This window comes from Panulirus ornatus, chromosome 17 (assembly GCF_036320965.1).
Source record: "Panulirus ornatus isolate Po-2019 chromosome 17, ASM3632096v1, whole genome shotgun sequence".
Classification (NCBI taxonomy): Eukaryota; Metazoa; Arthropoda; class Malacostraca; order Decapoda; family Palinuridae; genus Panulirus; species Panulirus ornatus.
The window spans coordinates 39365328-39380751 of NC_092240.1; the positions used below are offsets into that span (position 1 = coordinate 39365328).

Below are 15424 nucleotides of genomic sequence, written 5' to 3' on the forward strand. Positions count from 1 at the left end.
AAGGCTGGATTTACAATCTACAGGAAGATCTCATGCGTGGAAAACAAAGTAAACTGAAAGAGTTTGAATCTGTTGAATATATATATTGTGAGAAGTGGAGGTGAACCCATCATGAGTCAGTTCTGACAGGGTTTGCCTTCAGAACAAAATCAATCATCTAAGTTGGACTGGAAGAACCAGTGAAGGTCGTGTACCTCTAAGTTCTGACCCTTCATATATGCACTATGATCAAGTCCTTGTACCTTGCGATCATTGATATAGAGAGTGATTTCTTGCAGCGAACCTACTAGAGATTCTGGTACTCCCTACCCACTTTTGTCACGAAATGAGAGTCAATACAATTCTCCAATACTTTCACTTTTTTTCAGAACTCAAGTCAATACCAAGTTGCCCCAGTGACATTTGTTCCTGGCGCCTCAGTTTAGGGGTGCAGTCAATATAGTTGCCTTCACCTTTTGTGTTACATCATTCTTTACTTGCGCCATCTGAGCACGAGGTTTAAGATAGTGGTCGTGTATATCCTCATTTTTGGTGCATCGAATACGATCTTCCATGTCAGAATCGAATTCAACTATCATTTTGATCAATCCTATTGCCACTGTTATGCTCATAAAGTCTTTCATTTGTCCACGAAATACAAGAGTTGTGCTCAGCGAGGTGCTACACCACTCTTTTATCGCCTACCAAACATGATGCCCAATGCTCTCTCTCTCTCTCTCTCTCTCTCTCTCTCTCTCTCTCTCTCTCTCTCTCTCTCTCTCTCTCTCTCTCTCTCTCTCTCTCTCTCTCTCTCTCTCTCTCTCTCTCTCTCTCTCTCTCTCTCTCTCTCTCTCTGTTTATTCTTTTCGGTTTCAATCATCCATGGACTTTATTGGCGATAATCTTCTCTTTATTCTAATTCATTATGCTCAGATTAAAGCATGTTTACCCGATAATTTTTGCCACTGAAGTCTTTGGATCAAATGTTCTGTCACCAAATATCCTTAATTAATTGCGTGCTGTATGTGCGCCGAACAACTTACAGAAAAAAAGAAAATGCAGCAACCTTCTTCGAGTACATATGCCAGTGGTTTTCATACATATCTCCATGTGCCATCAATCGGAAGTAAAAGTCTCGCTTCTCACAATTCCTGGGAATGGTTGATCATCATTTGGTACTTTACTATGCCCTCTTAAAGTCAGGAGAGAGTTGAGCCTAGCTGATCCTTTGTAAGGTGAGTGTGTAATTACCTGTGAACAATGGCTTTAAACTAGAGAAATTTCTGACTCACTATATAACAGCAAACTCGGCCAGTTAGCTGAGTCACGTAGATGTTCACATGGGGTTACCATCGGTAGAACAGTCCAATTCAATGGTCTGAACACGCCTATATTATGATTCCCTTCCAGAACCTGTGGACAATCACCGTCATTCTTGCTGGTATCCAGCAACACATTAACTCCCTCACTTGCTGATGGAACTTGTAAGATCATGATCTTTTCAAAAGAGACTTTCATGGTCTTTCCTATTTCTTATCTCTTTTTTTCCTCTAACTTTTTTCATCCGTCCTGAGCTAGTTTTCTGTATTTGTCTTTGTCTCGGCTATTACAAATCTTTGTGTAATAAGGAAAAATGCAGAGGGTGTGCCATTGAACACCTTACACGAGAACTACAAATGTGACCGTGCCAGTAGAAGGGTCTGCCAGGGTTATAACTTCCAAGAGAACATCAGGAACATCGGTACTGGCAGGTGTGGCTGTGCAGGGAGCAGGCAGGTAGTGTTTATACCCACTGAGAAAAGGCATGCGAGTTGGTGATGACGTCAGCATGCAGGTGTGAGACAGGATGGGTGCGAGGTCAGGTCAGGTAAGGGTCGAGCTGGGCTGATACTCTGTAGCATGTGATAGTGTGTCATTACCTGTGGACAGAACAAACACCGGTGGCTTTAAACAACAGACATTCAAACTCAGTATGTACGTAGCAACACGCCAGTGACGCTCCAGCATAGACGTGCCAGAATGTACTCCCACATAGTACTTTAACCTTTTCAAAGTCGACTCTACATTTATGAACTCCCATTTAAACTGGCCCTTCTGTCACCTGAGAGGTCAGACAAGGTCACACGCTGTGGTCAACCTAAATGGTTACAGCTTTGTGTGGGCGTATGTTCTAGGACGCCTACGTGTAGCGTCAATGGGTGTGACACTATAGGAAAAAAAAATGAAGCAGGAAGAAATAATTCTGGAACGGAGGAAGTAAAATGAGTGAAACAGAAACACTATGGATTGAAACATGTGATGAAAATGAAATAATCATGTTTAGCTCGGATTACCACACTGTCCCAAGATATCAAACCCGGCCGCGGGACCCCTCCAAGGCCGACCTCAAGGGTCACCCAGACAGCATCATAACAAATTCATATGAACTTTTCAGTAACAAACCCACGTCTCTAGTGAGCCCATCCCTTTAAATGAGATAAACACGTCTTGATGGTGAAGTAAACCGGCTTCTCTTTCACGTTTTGACGAACAAAATTTCCAGTGTGAAGACTGGCCCTGACGTGTATGACTGGAGTTAGTGTGAGCCTCACTCCTCTGGATCCTCGTGGAGGAAAGTAAACAAACCTGATCACATCGTGGTGAGCACCTCCCACTCTCCTCCGTCTGGTCGTGTCTCGCGGTAGACCTTCACTACACCACACTTCACATACAAGACTACATGATGATGCTACACAAAGTTTGTGATCTTGGGAAAGTGTTAGAAACTTGTGAGAAACTAAATGTTGGTTTCCTCACACATCTGAACGACAGTATAAGTGTGCTTATAAAAATCAATCAGCATTTGAGAAAATTCATGAATTATTTAATTTGTTAAAGAAAACCTTATGCCTGTTTAGGGACAAGAGAAATGTAAAAAAGAATGAAAATGAAACTTTGAAAATAAATTCCATTTAAGCCATGAAGAAAAGTTTTAGCCTATTTTCTGTGATGTAATTTGAGGGAATTTGAAATGTGAACATCGAAACTAAATCTATATTTAGCCGACTGATAAAGGCTGGGATCGTTGGACTCACGTTAGCAGGAGGCGCGGGGCGGGTGTACAACACAGCTGGGCGCAGATCGGGCTCGGGTGTGGACGGTGTGGGAGCAGGTGATGCACTAAGGTCGTGGTGCCCTGGACGGCCGCTTTTACTGTGGGAAGTTGCCTGCTGACTCACGCACGACCCGCCCGGAGAGAGGCATGTTGAATGGATCGGTAGATAAGTAAAGTTTACTGAGCACTATTACCTCCAGGTAAGTCATAAGAATTCTTCTGTTAACTAGTTACTAATCTTCCATTGACCCTCCCCCCCTGTGACTTATCTCTCACGGTCCCTAGATACAGTAACTTATCTCCCATGATCTCTAAATACAGAGACTTATTTCCCATGGTTTCCAGATACAATGACTTATTTCCCACTGTCCCCAGATACAATGACTTATCTCCTGTGGTCCCCAGATTTAATGACACATCCCACGGACAATGACACGCAGAGGTATCTCTACGATCCTCAAACACACAGACTAAATTTTCAGAGACCCCAGACACAAGAAATTAGCTCCTTCGGTCCCCAGACACAAAGACGCGAGCACCGTTCGTGCCCAGGCAATACTGTCCCCTTAACTTTTCCTACAATGCTTGTTCTTTCACCTCACCCCTCCATTCATCTACAGCAACAATCCTCCCTCCATCATTCCTCTCCCTCAAAATAGCCTTGCTTTCACTGCTACCCTCTATGATCAACCCTTTCCTCGAACCTAACACCTCCCCCCATCACGTTTCAATCCATTACACCTCCAAAAACACTGCTGGCCTCCACATTTCCATCACACTCCAACAACAGTTCTGCGTTCTGCATTCCCATCGTACTCCAAAAACGCTACCAGCATTCTCGGTTCCATCACATTTAAGCAACACTATAACACTATTTCCTTCCAAACTTGCAGCACATTCCAGCAACGCTGCTGGCTTCCAAACTTCCATCACACTCCAATAACACATCTTGCTTCGAAAACATCTATCACACTCCAACAACACTGTTGGTCCACGCAATTCCAACAAACTCCAAGAACAAACACTGCTCGCACCGACACTAGCCACCATCTTTCAACCACATCTCTCCACTTTCCGCCACTGATTATCCTTCAACACAGTGCACTTTCCTCCGTCAAAGCGTTCACCAACTCTCATTCAAAACCCTAGACTCTTGGTGATAAATACCCTAGTTGTCTTCCTCTCCAATAAAGCCTGTATTTATCACCCGATTCACCCAGCCACTCTTGCCCATTATCATATCCATCCTCACCCCATGCTCTCACCTCACCAATCACACTCTCACTACCACCTACCTCTCTCCTCCATTCCCAACCCTTCATTATCCAATACTCTTTCCTTTCCCTTTATTAACCCTTAGTCCTGCATGAGAGACCCTCAGGTCTTCATTCATGGAACATTCTTGTTCATGTTCCTTACCTGATCATCTCAGTTTGTTTCTCTCTCTCTCTTCAGAACGTCACACAGTAAGGTAAACCTTCCGTAGAGCAGCGTACGTGCCTGTTAAAGGACAAGAGGAAATCGGTGAACTTATCTTCTGTGTATTATGTCACTTGACAACTAATTCTGAACATCTTACGTTCCTGTGGAGGACTGATTCTAACTTGTTTACTTCAATGTATAGGAGGCATTTTGACCTGTTTACTACCATATCGAAATATGATTCTTACCTGCTTACTTCACTGTGGTGAGAGTATTCTGACCTTTGTACTCAACTATAGAGAGAGGGTTCTGAATTGTTTACTTCATTGTAGTGGAAGAATTCTGACCTGTTTATCTCACTGTTGAAAGAGGATTCCGACCTGCGTACTTCATTTTAGAAAGAGGATTAAGACCTGTTCACTCTTCTATAGAGAGAGGGTTCTGAATTGTTTACTTCACTGTTGCGGAAGAATTCTGACCTCTTTACGTCACTGTAGAAAGAGGATTCTGACCTGAGTACTTCACTGAAGAGAGAGGATTCTGACCTGTTTACTTCACTGTGGAGAGAAGATCCTGACCTGTTTACTTCAACGGAGGGAGAAGATCCTGACCTGTTTACTTCAATGGAGACAGAAGATCCTGACCTGTTTACTTCACTGGAGACAGAAGATCCTGACCTGTTTACTTCACTGGAGACAGAAGATCCTGACCTGTTTACTTCACTGGAGAGAGAAGATCCTGACCTGTTTACTTCAGTGGAGAGAGAGATGATCCTGACCTGTTTACTTCAATGGAGAGAGAAGATCCTGACCTGTTTACTTCAGTGGAGAGAGAGATGATCCTGACCTGTTTACTTCAATGGAGAGAGAAGATCCTGACCTGTTTACTTCACTGGAGAGAGAAGATCCTGACCTGTTTACTTCAGTGGAGAAAGAGATGATCCTGACCTGTTTACTTCAATGGAGAGAGAAGATCCTGACCTGTTTACTTCAGTGGAGAGAGAGATGATCCTGACCTGTTTACTTCACTGGAGACAGAAGATCCTGACCTGTTTACTTCAATGGAGACAGAAGATCCTGACCTGTTTACTTCACTGGAGACAGAAGATCCTGACCTGTTTACTTCAATGGAGACAGAAGATCCTGACCTGTTTACTTCAATGGAGGGAGAAGATCCTGACCTGTTTACTTCACTGGAGACAGAAGATCCTGACCTGTTTACTTCAATGGAGACAGAAGATCCTGACCTGTTTACTTCAATGGAGAGAGAAGATCCTGACCTGTTTACTTCAATGGAGACAGAAGATCCTGACCTGTTTACTTCAATGGAGGGAGAAGATCCTGACCTGTTTACTTCACTGGAGAGAGAAGATCCTGACCTGTTTACTTCACTGGAGAGAGAAGATCCTGACCTGTTTACTTCACTGGAGACAGAAGATCCTGACCTGTTTACTTCAATGGAGGGAGAAGATCCTGACCTGTTTACTTCACTGGAGACAGAAGATCCTGACCTGTTTACTTCACTGGAGACAGAAGATCCTGACCTGTTTACTTCACTGGAGACAGAAGATCCTGACCTGTTTACTTCAATGGAGGGAGAAGATCCTGACCTGTTTACTTCACTGGAGAGAGAAGATCCTGACCTGTTTACTTCAATGGAGGGAGAAGATCCTGACCTGTTTACTTCACTGGAGAGAGAAGATCCTGACCTGTTTACTTCACTGTAGAGAGAAGATCCTGACCTGTTTACTTCAATGGAGAGAGAAGATCCTGACCTGTTTACTTCACTGGAGAGAGAAGATCTTGACCTGTTTACTTCAATGGAGAGAGAAGATCCTGACCTGTTTACTTCACTGGAGAACGAAGATCTTGACCTGTTTACCCCACTATAGAGAGGATTTTGACTTGCTCATGAACAGTGTGGGCAGATAATTCTGACTTGCTCACATCAGAGTGAGCAGTTTTTCCTGGTGTTTCTGGAGAAGTAAGAGCCGCAGACGGTGTAAGTGGAACTTAAGTGACCCTATAAGATGATCACCTCGGAGAGGGGAGGAGGTTTCAGCCTCTTCGTTCCGCTGCTCTTAGTCTCCTTCTGCGGCACTAAGGAAATCCGGAAGTTTGATTCTTTTCTTTCCTACTGTAGGGATTTATATGTGTGCATATATAATCGCCATTTCCCGTGCTACCGAGGTAACGCCAGGAACCAGACGAAGAAAGACACATCCACTCACATGAAAATATATATTCATATACGCACACAGACGTGCATATAAACATATATATATATATATATATATATATATATATATATATATATATATATATATATATATATATATATATTTTTTTTTTTTTTTTTTTGCTTTGTCGCTGTCTCCCGCGTTTGCGAGGTAGCGCAAGGAAACAGACGAAAGAAATGGCCCAACCCACCCCCCCCCATACACATGTATATACATACGTCCACACACGCAAATATACATACCTACACAGCTTTCCATGGTTTACCAGAGACGCTTCACATGCCTTGATTCAATCCACTGACAGCACGTCAACCCCGGAATACCACATCGATCCAATTCACTCTATTCCTTGCCCTCCTTTCACCCTCCTGCATGTTCAGGCCCCGATCACACAAAATCTTTTTCACTCCATCTTTCCACCTCCAATCTAGTCTCCCACTTCTCGTTCCCTCCACCTCCGACACATATATCCTATTGGTCAATCTTTCCTCGCTCATTCTCTCCATGTGCCCAAACCATTTCAAAACACCCTCTTCTGCTCTCTCAACCACGCTCTTTTTATTTCCACACATCTCTCTTACCCTTACGTTACTTACTCGATCAAACCACCTCACACCACACATTGTCCTCAAACATCTCATTTCCAGCACATCCTGCGCACAACTCTATCCATAGCCCACGCCTCGCAACCATACAACATTGTTGGAACCACTATTCCTTCAAACATACCCATTTGTGCTTTCCGAGATAATATATATATCTATATCTATATATATCTATACCTATATATATATATATATATATATATATATATATATATATATATATATATATATATATATATATATATATATATATATTTTTATTTTTTATTATACTTTGTCGCTGCCTCCCGCGTTTGCGAGGTAGCGCAAGGAAACAGACGAAAGAAATTGCCCAACCCCCCCCCATACACATGTATATACATACGTCCACACACGCAAATATACATACCTACACAGCTTTCCATGGTTTACCCCAGACGCTTCACATGCCTTGATTTAATCCACTGACAGCACGTCAACCCCGGTATACCACATCGCTCCAATTCACTCTATTCCTTGCCCTCCTTTCACCCTCCTGCATGTTCAGGCCCCGATCACACAAAATCTTTTTCACTCCATCTTTCCACCTCCAATTTGGTCTCCCTCTTCTCCTCGTTCCCTCCACCTCTGACACATATATCCTCTTGGTAAATCTTTCCTCACTCATTCTCTCCATGTGCCCAAACCACTTCAAAACACCCTCTTCTGCTCTCTCAACCACGCTCTTTTTATTTCCACACATCTCTCTTACCCTTACGTTACTTACTCGATCAAACCACCTCACACCACACATTGTCCTCAAACATCTCATATCCAGCACATCCATCCTCCTGCGCACAACTCTATCCATAGCCCACGCCTCGCAACCATACAACATTGTTGGAACCACTATTCCTTCAAACATACCCATTTTTGCTTTCCGAGATAATGTTCTCGACTTCCACACATTCTTCAAGGCTCCCAGAATTTTCGCCCCCTCCCCCACCCTATGATCCACTTCCGCTTCCATGGTTCCATCCGCTGCCAGATCCACTCCCAGATATCTAAAACACTTCACTTCCTCCAGTTTTTCTCCATTCAAACTCACCTCCCAATTGACTTGACCCTCAACCCTACTGTACCTAATAACCTTGCTCTTATTCACATTTACTCTTAACTTTCTTCTTCCACACACTTTACCAAACTCAGTCACCAGCTTCTGCAGTTTCTCACATGAATCAGCCACCAGCGCTGTATCATCAGCGAACAACAACTGACTCACTTCCCAAGCTCTCTCATCCCCAACAGACTTCATACTTGCCCCTCTTTCCAAAACTCTTGCATTTACCTCCCTAACAACACCATCCATAAACAAATTAAACAACCATGGAGACATCACACACCCCTGCCGCAAACCTACATTCACTGAGAACCAATCACTTTCCTCTCTTCCTACACGTACACATGCCTTACATCCTCGATAAAAACTTTTCACTGCTTCTAACAACTTTCCTCCCACACCATATATTCTTAATACCTTCCACAGAGCATCTCTATCAACTCTATCATATGCCTTCTCCAGATCCATAAATGCTACATACAAATCCATTTGCTTTTCTAAGTATTTCTCACATACATTCTTCAAAGCAAACACCTGATCCACACATCCTCTACCACTTCTGAAACCACACTGCTCTTCCCCAATCTGATGCTCTGTACATGCCTTCACCCTCTCAATCAATACCCTCCCATATAATTTACCAGGAATACTCAACAAACTTATACCTCTGTAATTGGAGCACTCACTCTTATCCCCTTTGCATTTGTACAATGGCACTATGCACGCATTCCGCCAATCCTCAGGCATCTCACCATGAGTCATACATACATTAAATAACCTTACCAACCAGTCAACAATACAGTCACCCCCTTTTTTAATAAATTCCACTGCAATACCATCCAGACCTGCTGCCTTGCCGGCTTTCATCTTCCGCAAAGCTTTCACTACCTCTTCTCTGTTTACCAAATCATTTTCCCTAACCCTCTCACTTTGCACACCACCTCGACCAAAACACCCTATATCTGCCACTTTATCATCAAACACATTCATTTATTTATTTATTCATCTATTTATACATATATTCTTTATATTTATTTTGCTTTATCGCCGTCTCCCGCGCTAGCGAGGTAGCGCAAGGAAACAGACGAAAGAATGGCCCAATCCATCCACACACACATGTGTATCAATACACGCCCACACACGCAAATATACACACCAATACATCTCAATGTATACATACTTATACACACACAAACACATACATATATACACATGTACATGATTCATACTGTCTGCCTTTATTCATTCCCATCACTACCTCGCCACACATGGAATAACCAACCCCCTCCCCCCTCATGTGTGCGAGGTAGCGCAAGGAAAAGACAACAAAGGCCCCATTCGTTCACACTCAGTCTCTAGCTGTCATGTAATAATGCACCGAAACTACAGCTCCCTTTCCACATCCAGGCCCCACACAACTTTCCATGGTTTACCCCAGACGCTTCACATGCCCTGGTTCAATCCACTGACAGCACGTCGACCCCGGTATACCATATCGTTCCAATTCACTCTGTTCCTTGCACGCCTTTCACCCTACTGCATGTTCAGGCCCCGATCACTAAAAATCTTTTTCACTCCATCTTTCCACCTCCAATTTCGTCTCTCACTTCTCGTTCCCTCCACCTCTGACACATATATCCTCTTGGTAAATCTTTCCTCACTCATTCTCTCCATGTGCCCAAACCACTTCAAAACACCCTCTTCTGCTCTCTCAACCACGCTCTTTTTATTTCCACACATCTCTCTTACCCTTACGTTACTTACTCGATCAAACCACCTCACACCACACATTGTCCTCAAACATCTCATATCCAGCACATCCATCCTCCTGCGCACAACTCTATCCATAGCCCACGCCTCGCAACCATACAACATTGTTGGAACCACTATTCCTTCAAACATACCCATTTTTGCTTTCCGAGATAATGTTCTCGACTTCCACACATTCTTCAAGGCTCCCAGAATTTTCGCCCCCTCCCCCACCCTATGATCCACTTCCGCTTCCATGGTTCCATCCGCTGCCAGATCCACTCCCAGATATCTAAAACACTTCACTTCCTCCAGTTTTTCTCCATTCAAACTCACCTCCCAATTGACTTAACCCTCAACCCTACTGTACCTAATAACCTTGCCCTTATTCACATTTACTCTTAACTTTCTTCTTCCACACACTTTACCAAACTCAGTCACCAGCTTCTGCAGTTTCTCACATGAATCAGCCACCAGCGCTGTATCATCAGCGAACAACAACTGACTCACTTCCCAAGCTCTCTCATCCCCAACAGACTTCATACTTGCCCCTCTTTCCAAAACTCTTGCATTTACCTCCCTAACAACACCATCCATAAACAAATTAAACAACCATGGAGACATCACACACCCCTGCCGCAAACCTACATTCACTGAGAACCAATCACTTTCCTCTCTTCCTACACGTACACATGCCTTACATCCTCGATAAAAACTTTTCACTGCTTCTAACAACTTTCCTCCCACACCATATATTCTTAATACCTTCCACAGAGCATCTCTATCAACTCTATCATATGCCTTCTCCAGATCCATAAATGCTACATACAAATCCATTTGCTTTTCTAAGTATTTCTCACATACATTCTTCAAAGCAAACACCTGATCCACACATCCTCTACCACTTCTGAAACCACACTGCTCTTCCCCAATCTGATGCTCTGTACATGCCTTCACCCTCTCAATCAATACCCTCCCATATAATTTACCAGGAATACTCAACAAACTTATACCTCTGTAATTGGAGCACTCACTCTTATCCCCTTTGCATTTGTACAATGGCACTATGCACGCATTCCGCCAATCCTCAGGCATCTCACCATGAGTCATACATACATTAAATAACCTTACCAACCAGTCAACAATACAGTCACCCCCTTTTTTAATAAATTCCACTGCAATACCATCCAGACCTGCTGCCTTGCCGGCTTTCATCTTCCGCAAAGCTTTCACTACCTCTTCTCTGTTTACCAAATCATTTTCCCTAACCCTCTCACTTTGCACACCACCTCGACCAAAACACCCTATATCTGCCACTCTATCATCAAACACATTCATTTATTTATTTATTCATCTATTTATACATATATTCTTTATATTTATTTTGCTTTATCGCCGTCTCCCGCGCTAGCGAGGTAGCGCAAGGAAACAGACGAAAGAATGGCCCAATCCATCCACACACACATGTGTATCAATACACGTCCACACACGCAAATATACACACCAATACATCTCAATGTATACATACTTATACACACACAAACACATACATATATACACATGTACATGATTCATACTGTCTGCCTTTATTCATTCCCATCACTACCTCGCCACACATGGAATAACCAACCCCCTCCCCCCTCATGTGTGCGAGGTAGCGCAAGGAAAAGACAACAAAGGCCCCATTCGTTCACACTCAGTCTCTAGCTGTCATGTAATAATGCACCGAAACTACAGCTCCCTTTCCACATCCAGGCCCCACACAACTTTCCATGGTTTACCCCAGACGCTTCACATGCCCTGGTTCAATCCACTGACAGCACGTCGACCCCGGTATACCATATCGTTCCAATTCACTCTGTTCCTTGCACGCCTTTCACCCTACTGCATGTTCAGGCCCAGATCACTAAAAATCTTTTTCACTCCATCTTTCCACCTCCAATTTCGTCTCTCACTTCTCGTTCCCTCCACCTCTGACACATATATCCAATTGGTCAATCTTTCCTCACTCATTCTCTCCATGTGACCAAACCATTTCAAAACACCCTCTTCTGCTCTCTCAGCCACACTCTTTTTATTACCACACATCTCTCTTGCCCTTACATTACTTACTCGATCAAACCACCTCACACGACATATTTCCTCAAACATCTCATTTCCAGCACATCCATCCTCCTGCGCACAACTCTATCCACAGCCCACGCCTCGCAACCATACAACATTGTTGGAACCACTATTCCTTCAAACATACCCATCATTTCTTTCCGAGATAATGTTCTCGACTTCCACACATTCTTCAACGCTCCCAGAATTTTCGCCCCCTCTCCCACCCTATGATTCACTTCCGTTTCCATGGTTCCATCCGCTGCAAAATCCACTCCCAGATATCTAAAACACTTCACTTCCTCCAGTTTTTCTCCATTCAAACTTACCTCCCAATTGACTTGACCCTCAACCCTGCTGTACCTAATAACCTTGCTCTTATTCACATTTACTTTCAACTTTCTTCTTTCACACACTTTACTAAACTCAGTCACCAGCTTCTGATATTTCTCACCCGAATCACCCTCCAGTGCTGGATCATCAGCGAACAACGACTGACTCACTTCCCAAGCCCTCTCATCCATAAGAGACTGCATACTTGCCCTTCTCTCTAAAACTCTTGCATTCACTTCCCTAACAACCCCATTCATATTCAAATTAAACAACCATGGAGACATCACGCACCACTGCCGCAAACCAACATTTACTGAGAACCAATCACTTTCCTCTCTTCCTACACGTACACATGCCTTACATCCTTGATAAAAACTTTTCACTGATTCTAGCAACTTTACTCCAACACCATGTATTCTTAATACCTTCCGCAGAGCATCTCTATCAACTCTATCATATGCCTTCTCCAGATCCATAAATGCCACATACAAATCCATTTGCTTTTCTAAGTATTTCTCACATACATTCTTTAAAGGAAACAGCTGATCCACACATCCTCTACCACTTCTGAAACTACACTGCTCTTCCTTAATCTGATGCTCTGTACATGTCTTCACCCTCTCAGTTAATACCCTCCCGTATAATTTTCCAGGAATACTCAACAAACTTATACCTCTGTAATTTGAGCACTCACCTTTATCCCCTTTGCAATTGTACAAGGACACCATGCATGCATTCCGCCAATCCACAGGCACCTCATCTTGAGTCATACATACATTAAATATCCTTACCAACCAGTCAACAACAGAGTCACCCCTCTTTTAATAAATTCCACTGCAATACCATCCAAACCCGCTGTCTTGCCGGCTTTCATCTTCAGCAAAGCTTTTACTACCTCTTCTCTGTTTACCAAATCATTCTCCCTAACCCTCTCACTTCGCACACCCACCTCGACCAAAACACCCTATATCTGCCACTCTATCATCTAACACATTCAACGAACCTTCAAAATACTCTCTCCATCTCCTTCTCACATCACCACTACTTGTTATTACCTCCCCATTAGCCCCCTTCACCGATGTTCCTATTCGTTCTCTTGTCTTACGGACTTTATTTACCTCCTTGCAAAACATCTTTTCATTCTCCCTAAAATTTAATGATACTCTCTCTCCGCAACTCTCATTTACTCTCTTTTTCACCTCTTGCACCTTTCTCTTGAACTGCCTCTTTCTTTTATACATCTCCCAGTCATTTGCACTATTTCCCTGCAAAACTCGTCCAGATGCCTCTCTTTTCTCTTTCACTAATAATCTTACGTCTTCATCCCACCACTCACTACCCTTTCTAATCTGCCTACCTCCTACGCTTCTCATGCCACAAGCATCTCCACCACTCCCCTTACGTCCTTTGCTCTCACCTTTTTCCATTCTGTACTCAGTCTCTCCTGGTACTTCCTCACACAAGTCTCCTTCCCAAGTTCACTTACTTTCACCACTCTCTTCACCCCAACATTCTCTCTTCTTTTCTGAAAACCTCTACAAATATTTACCTTCGCCTCCACAAGATAATGATCAGACGTCCCTCCAGTACCACTTCTCAACACATTAACATCCAAAAGTCTCTCTTTCATGCGCCTATCAATTAACACGTAATCATTGGCAATAACGCTTTCTGGCCATCTCTCCTACTTAAATATGTATACTTATGTGTATCTCTCCTTTTAAACCAGGTATTCCCAATCACCTGTCCTTTTTCAGCACACAAATGTACAAGCTCTTCGCCATTTCCATCTACAACACTGAACACCCCATGTATACCAATTATTCCTTCAACTGCCACATTACTCACCTTTGTATTCAAATCACCCATCATTATAACCAGGTCTCGTGCGTCAAAACTGCTAACACGCTCACTCAGCTGCTCCTAAATCACTTGCCTCTCATGATCTTTCTTCTCATGCCCAGGTGCATAGGCACCAATAATCACTCATCTCCCTCCATCCACTTTCAATTTTACCCATATCAATCTAGAGTTTACTTTCTTATACTCTATCACATACTCCCACAACTCCTGTTTCAGGAGTAGCGCTACTCCTTCCTTTACTCTTGTCCTTTCACCAACTCATGACTTTACTCCCAAAACATTTTCAAACCACTCTTCCCCTTTACCCTTGAGCTTCGCTTCACTCATAGCCAAACATCCAGGATTCTTTCCTCAATCATACTACCTATCTCTCCTTTTTTCTCATCTTGGTTATATCCACACACATGTAGACACCCCAGCCTGAGCCTTCGAGGAGGATGAGCACTCCCCGCGTGACTCCTTCTGTTTCCCCTTTTAGAAAGTTATAATACAAGGAGGGTAGGGCTTCTAGCCCACCCGCTCTCGTCCCCTTTAGTCGCCTTCTACGACACGTGCGGGATGCTGGGGAAGTATTCTTTCTCCCCTATCCCTAGACTGACAGAGCCGGTAAATTGCTGTACCACCGCATGTTTTGCTTATTGAATTTGACTGTTTCCTTCTGCCGCCATCCCTCTGGGATAACTATCAGTACGAGGTTCCTCAGACATAGAGTACTGACTTTCATATGAGAACATATAACGAAATCTTACAAAAAAGTAGGTCTAGAGACTAGTGTTCACCGCAGGAGAGTTATCACGGAGACTGAGTCTTTTGTGTTGACCTTTGTAATGCATGAACATGGTAAAATTGCGTGTTTGTGGACTGTAAACCAGTAGCCCTCGTGTTGGAGGGGCAGAAAGAAAAGACAGCAACTTGGAACAAAGGAATGAAAATTAACAGCCAATGAAGTGCTGGTTCAC

The 15424-nt window shown here is 43.3% G+C and overlaps 1 protein-coding gene across 1 annotated transcript in view; it reads right to left on the bottom strand.

The window, feature by feature from the left end:
- LOC139754689 (hematopoietic prostaglandin D synthase-like) overlaps positions 1–3143 on the bottom strand; it is an 83440-nt gene extending 80297 nt beyond the window's left edge. Inside the window, exon 1 of the mRNA XM_071672249.1 lies at positions 3054–3143. The gene's annotated coding sequence lies outside the window, so the exon portion shown is untranslated. The remainder of the gene's footprint in view (positions 1–3053) is intronic.
- Between the last annotated feature and the right edge of the window lie 12281 nt (positions 3144–15424).